Source organism: Siniperca chuatsi, linkage group LG1 (genome assembly GCF_020085105.1).
Source record: "Siniperca chuatsi isolate FFG_IHB_CAS linkage group LG1, ASM2008510v1, whole genome shotgun sequence".
Lineage (NCBI taxonomy): Eukaryota > Metazoa > Chordata > Actinopteri > Centrarchiformes > Sinipercidae > Siniperca > Siniperca chuatsi.
The window spans coordinates 16,015,955-16,021,678 of NC_058042.1; positions in this window are offsets into that span (position 1 = coordinate 16,015,955).

Genomic DNA, 5,724 nt, shown 5'->3' on the forward strand with positions numbered 1-5,724 from the left:
TGTGCGTGTGTGTGCGTGTGACTGGTCTGCCTGCCAGTCTGAATGTGCGTGATAGAGAGAGAGAGAGCAGGAGAGAGCGCGCATGCACGTAAGGTTGTATTGATGCACGTGCGCACAAACGCGGGTGCGCGTTTGTCAGAGAGAGGGAGAGGGAGGGAGAGAGAGAGAGAGAGAGAGAGAGAGAGACTGAGGAAGAGTGATGCTGCTCCATCGGTGCCTGGTACAGTTGGAGTAAACATAAAAATGCACTTATTGTTTTTCTTCTCTTCACTTTTTTTCCTGCAGAATTTAATAGAAATAATATCTAATTGTGGTCTATTTAGCAAGTAATTAGTGTCCAGAAGCGGTTATCATACAGGCTGCAGATAAACAGTCGTTTCAAAAGAGACAGCACAACAGATGGGCTGCGTTTTTGATTAGTGGGTAGATAGAAGGTTCAGTTTCGAATCTGGTAATATAATTGTTGCCTGTTATTGCCAAGATGAAAGTGTTGCTGTTTCATGGTGGAGCCTTAAATAGCACCACTTTCACTTGCCCTGAGGAGACTGTTAACCAATTAAGGGTGAGATCCAACAAAGATTAGCCATTTAGGAGAGTGGAGTGGAGTATAGCTACAATAATGCTGGTTCGCCAGCAGCCTGTCAGTGGTATGAGCTTGCTCAGTCTGTCCTTGCCTTCTGTTACATTTTGCATCAGACATTACAGCCCTAGTGTAAGCACATTATCATTTCTAATCAAGTAATTGTGATAATGAATAATTGCAATAACAATTATTCTTAAACTATTTCAGATCAAGGGCCTCTTTAAGATCTGCATTAGACCACATTTACAGTAAGATTTTGTGCAGTGGAATCTCTTCTGTGAAGAATTATACCTGTATAAACCTGGGGTGGAGGTAAAAACTTTGAGTTAAATTTAAAATAACTGAATCCACAGAGAAGTGCATGTCTTTTGAGTTGAACCACATTGCTTTTTTATAGATTCTGTTGTCACATTACAGTATATGGACTTCACATGCTTTCATATTTGATAATTATCCTGCCCTGCATTTGAAATAACTTTTTTGAAGGCCCTGCTAATGTGATCATGCACCACAAATCTAAGGTATAAAGTTCACTGTACATAGCCCATAGGGATCATTTCAGTTCTCAGGGCAGTAGGCTGCGGTGAGATTGGGTTGCCCCTGAAATCAATGGGCTGATCCCTCTCTGTCCAGCTTCCTGGCTGACATGCTTGACTTTTCATCGCCACGGTCACATAGATTGATGACTTATGACCGAGAATGTATGTTTGCTGACCTTTAGCAAAGTGAGTGACACATAATTAATCTAATCACACAGAAAACTGGAAAGGAAAAGGGGAAAGAATGGTTCAGTATCATCGGGGCTTGACATCAAATTGCCATTTGACATTTGAATGTGGAAAAAAAACATATAAAGACCGTTCACAGAGCGAACAAAAGTGGTGTGTGTGTGAGGGATGGGTAATAACAGATGGAGTTACCAGTTACCTCACTAGTACACCAGGCTTTGGAGTCTACATGTTATATAAAATCATGTAGCCGAAGAAGTTTCATGTATATTAAAGTGTAACTGGTATTTGATCCTCATTTGGACAGGTGAAGTAGCTGCAGAGACCAGTCCAACTCCTATTTTAACAATGATCATGATGTGAACACATGGATGGGTTGCACAGTAGTTGCTCTCAATCAAGGTAGTTCTCATCAATATAAATGACCCGCATTACCTTTGTGTACAAACGCAACATTGTGTGTGTCTATGATACATGGCTCATGTAGGCCATGGTGTACTCTTCTGTCCCTCTCACAGTGTCTTGGGTGCAGACCCTTCCCCACTCCACATCCAACAGTGGGGTCAGTAGTACATACTAGAAACAAGCCCCTGAGAGGGCTTCTCTGATACACAGTTAATTAAAATTCATTTCTGAGCATGCATTAGCCATGCCCATCTATTTATGGGCGGCTCTCAAATGCAGCCACTACAAAACAGTGCTCTGTAATTAACCCCACCTAATCAGATAGCACACTAGTGTTGTGTTCCTATTCGTCCTCAGGCACACAGCCATTGGACAGGGGTTTCACAGAGAGGATGAGCCCATTCTATAGTTCAGAATGGCTAAGCAGATTAAAACCTCATATCAAACATGATATTTACAGGCAAGGCTCAGTGGAGAGTGCTCTTTTTATGTGGGTTGGGGAGAGGCTTCGGGGCTGGGCTTTTAAAGCCATGTCCCTTAATTGTATTCTGGCTAAGTGGGATGAATGGTGCTTTTTAATCAGACTACTGATGGGCTCTGTGTTGTAAAAGTATAGAGATGGTGCCTGATAGTTAAGATGCTGAATGATATGCTTTTAGTCCAGGTTTCCCAGCTTCTAGCAATATTTAAATGCATTCTAGCATTAAGCTGACACCTGTAAATATCAGTGTGATTTTCCCTGGTGTTTCTGCTGCTGTAGCAAACACCAGTTTGGTAAGTAATTGCACAAAATAATTTATAGCAATGTCATCCTCTTTGCATTGAGTTTAGGCCTGTAAGGCAGACACTCAGTTACTGTTTGTGAATGTACACTGTGCTTAATATGTATTTTTATGCTCAGAGAGAAAAGCATTGCCTGCTACTTGAATGAAGTTTCATTGAACAGTGAGACCTACTTAAGGTTCTGCTCCTCCTAGTGGCTGATCTTGGCTATGTTTCCCCCTCAGAGTTGTACACAAATGGGTTTGATAGCAGAGGTTTAACACATCACATAATAAATTGTAACCACTTCCTTGTGGAGCTCCTGAGACGGCGGGGGTTAAAATAGGAATTATTGGAATCTTTTTGATGTAACCTGACAGGCTCACCATATAGTAAGTAATAGGAGTGGTATAAGCCCTGCTGTTCCCCTAGTCAATTTGAATTTCATGACCAATCAAATGTAGACAAGGTGTCATTTGGTGGGTAGGGAAGAGGGGAGAGTGAATCCCTTTCCCAAACAGTTAATCCAACTTTAATCCTAGTCATTAGGAATTAGACATGCCGAGCTGTCCAGCCGTGCCTCTAAATTACAATCAAACGGTTACCAATTACACAAATTATTGATGGTAGATTCTCTTTTCAACTGCAAATTAAGGCTATTAAGGAAGGCTCCTTTTTAATGCAAAAGTTACTAATTAACCAGCGGATGGGAAATCTGCTGCCCAGATATCAAAAAAGTTCTCAGCACACATTGCAGAAACACAAGGGAACCAATTAGTTTAATTATCAAAACAGCTAATTAAAATTGCACAGTTCCTAATTAGTTCTTTGCTTTTGCCTCTAATTGACAGCATGGAGATAAATGGGCTGCCGATGAAAACGGGGAGAGGAGAAAAACAGGAGAAACTTCGGCGGAATATTTATGCTGACTTTATCTCCGTCTGTGTGGCAGCCCTTGAAAGTGGAAAATTAATGACCTTAATTCCCAAACTGTTTTTTCTCTAACGGTGCTCCCCTCTGTGCTCCTGGTGCACGCTCCTTTGTATGGGCCTGCCACCCTGCCAACTGCTGGAATGGGAAAAAAGGGGTACTTGGGGGTGGGAAGGAGCCACGATTCTCCTCCTAATGTGACAGCTCCCACCTAACAATGGAGAAAGATGAAAGAATGGAGCAGATGTAACCACTGGGAGCATTGCATCATGGGACTGCAACTCTGTTGCACTTTCTTTAAAGTGCTTCTGTCATCTACAGGGGCACTAATTTGTCCCATGAAAAAGAAGGCACTCTGCTGGGAGAGAGATAAAAGACATTTGAAGGCCCAGAAATACTTTTAATAAGTTCTTAAATTTAAATTTTAGATTGATTTATATGATGTATGGCAAGTGAACTGCTCTTGAAACTTTGCACATAACATATATTTGTAGATGTTACCAAGTGGTCTAAGGACTGCAAACACAACTGAAAACCTATTGTTACATCCTCCAGATTTATTGTTACGTTCTCCCTCCTTATTGGTACGATCTGTTTAAAGGTCCTTGAAAATAAAGGAGAAAGATAGATTCTGTTGGACAGAAATGCTACAGTAGCAAACCTGAATGACAACCATTTACCTCACAAGATTTTGTTTTAGACTCTGTGTGTGTGTGTGTTTGTGTGCGTGTGTGTGTGGTACCTCTATCTGCTGTCTATCCTTCTGGCAGGCATAGTCTCTTTGTCTGTGTTCCTGCAAGGCCAACCTCGTCATGTGTAATCCTGTCCCTCTGCCTGCATGCAAGTGACATGTGGGTCCTCTTGGCACATTAGTAGATAACTATCAACTAATCAGTTTACTTTTGGGACTGTGTTAAAATGTAAATTACATTAATGTTCAAATTATGCATCAAACTACGCAGATAGGCCAGGCCAGAGGCCGCATAATGCTAGGATCATTCAGTTAGTGCCTTCTACATGCAGTGTTAATGCACTCTGATTTCCCCTGCTCTGGTTCAAATCAAGTGTGATACGTCAGCCAGTTGGTGTCTGGGAAACTGGAGGAGCTTTGTATGAAGTGGAGGAGAAAGCCTTTTTGCAAAGCTCCATTAAAAGGCAGAGAGATGATAGCCGCCTGTTGGATTTCTTTTGTCTAATTCAGTGGAAAGGACTTTCTGCTTCATGTGCATTTTAACGTTTTACTCACCTCTTGGTTCAAAACTCTGCGGATATTAATTTACTCCTAATCTGTATGACTAGAAATACATTGCCTGAAGTGCATTCGGTAACATTCAAAATGTGATTTATCTGAACTCATCCTATCCATTTCAAAATTACACCCTGAAGAGGCAGGTCTGTTGCATAGCCTTGGCCTGGAGGAACTTGCTGCCCGTGACAAACAACAACAAACACACGTCTACCACTAATTGATTGTCTTGTGTTTTATTTATGGTGCAGTAGTAATTAGCGGACAGCATAATGTAAGCCATTCATTAGCACCTGGCTACCGCTATGGATTTCACTGCTTTGTCTCAGATGCACACATCATTAGGGAGAAACAAAGACTGGAATTTATTAGCATGGCTTCTTATAAATATTCTTAAAGTCAGTCTGCCTTTAAGGAAGAACACAGGCCTGTAAAACTTTTGTCAGCATTTGCTCACTGACTCCATTTGCTGCAGAATATGTTAAGGAAGAGCAGTATAAATTTAATTTTAATTGTTTTGTACACACGCCAGTGAAAAGGAACTGATTGGATACAGTTCAGAGACAGTATATTAATACGTTATTTTCATATGTTAATTGGTTTGCATAATCTCTCCCTTTGCTTGGTTTGGAAGTACCTGGCATTGAGAAGGGGACTGAAGAGAATAGAAGACTGCAATTTACATAAAACCAGCTCCTCTGAACATTAAATAATAATGCATCTGCAAGCTGAAGGTGTGTTCAGTTAGCAGAAAGCACATTTTTATAATTTATAGTCCAGCTGTTTCAGTGCTTTCGAGTCCATTTTCCTCCCTGCCTGCTTTTAATGAAATCTTGTTACTGGAGAATTGACTGGAGTGAATTGAGATTTTAATCCCATTGACGTTCCACTATGGAAATGCACACTGGTGGGAACTTTTAATGGTGGGCCCTATAATCAGAAGACACTTGTATTCAGCTCCCTACAATAATGAATCTCATCAAATGTTAAAGCCTGGGCCGCATGCGAGGGGCTCAAATTTCAAGGTTTTTGACCATCCCCATTTGAGAAATTCCTCAGGGAGTGTGTGA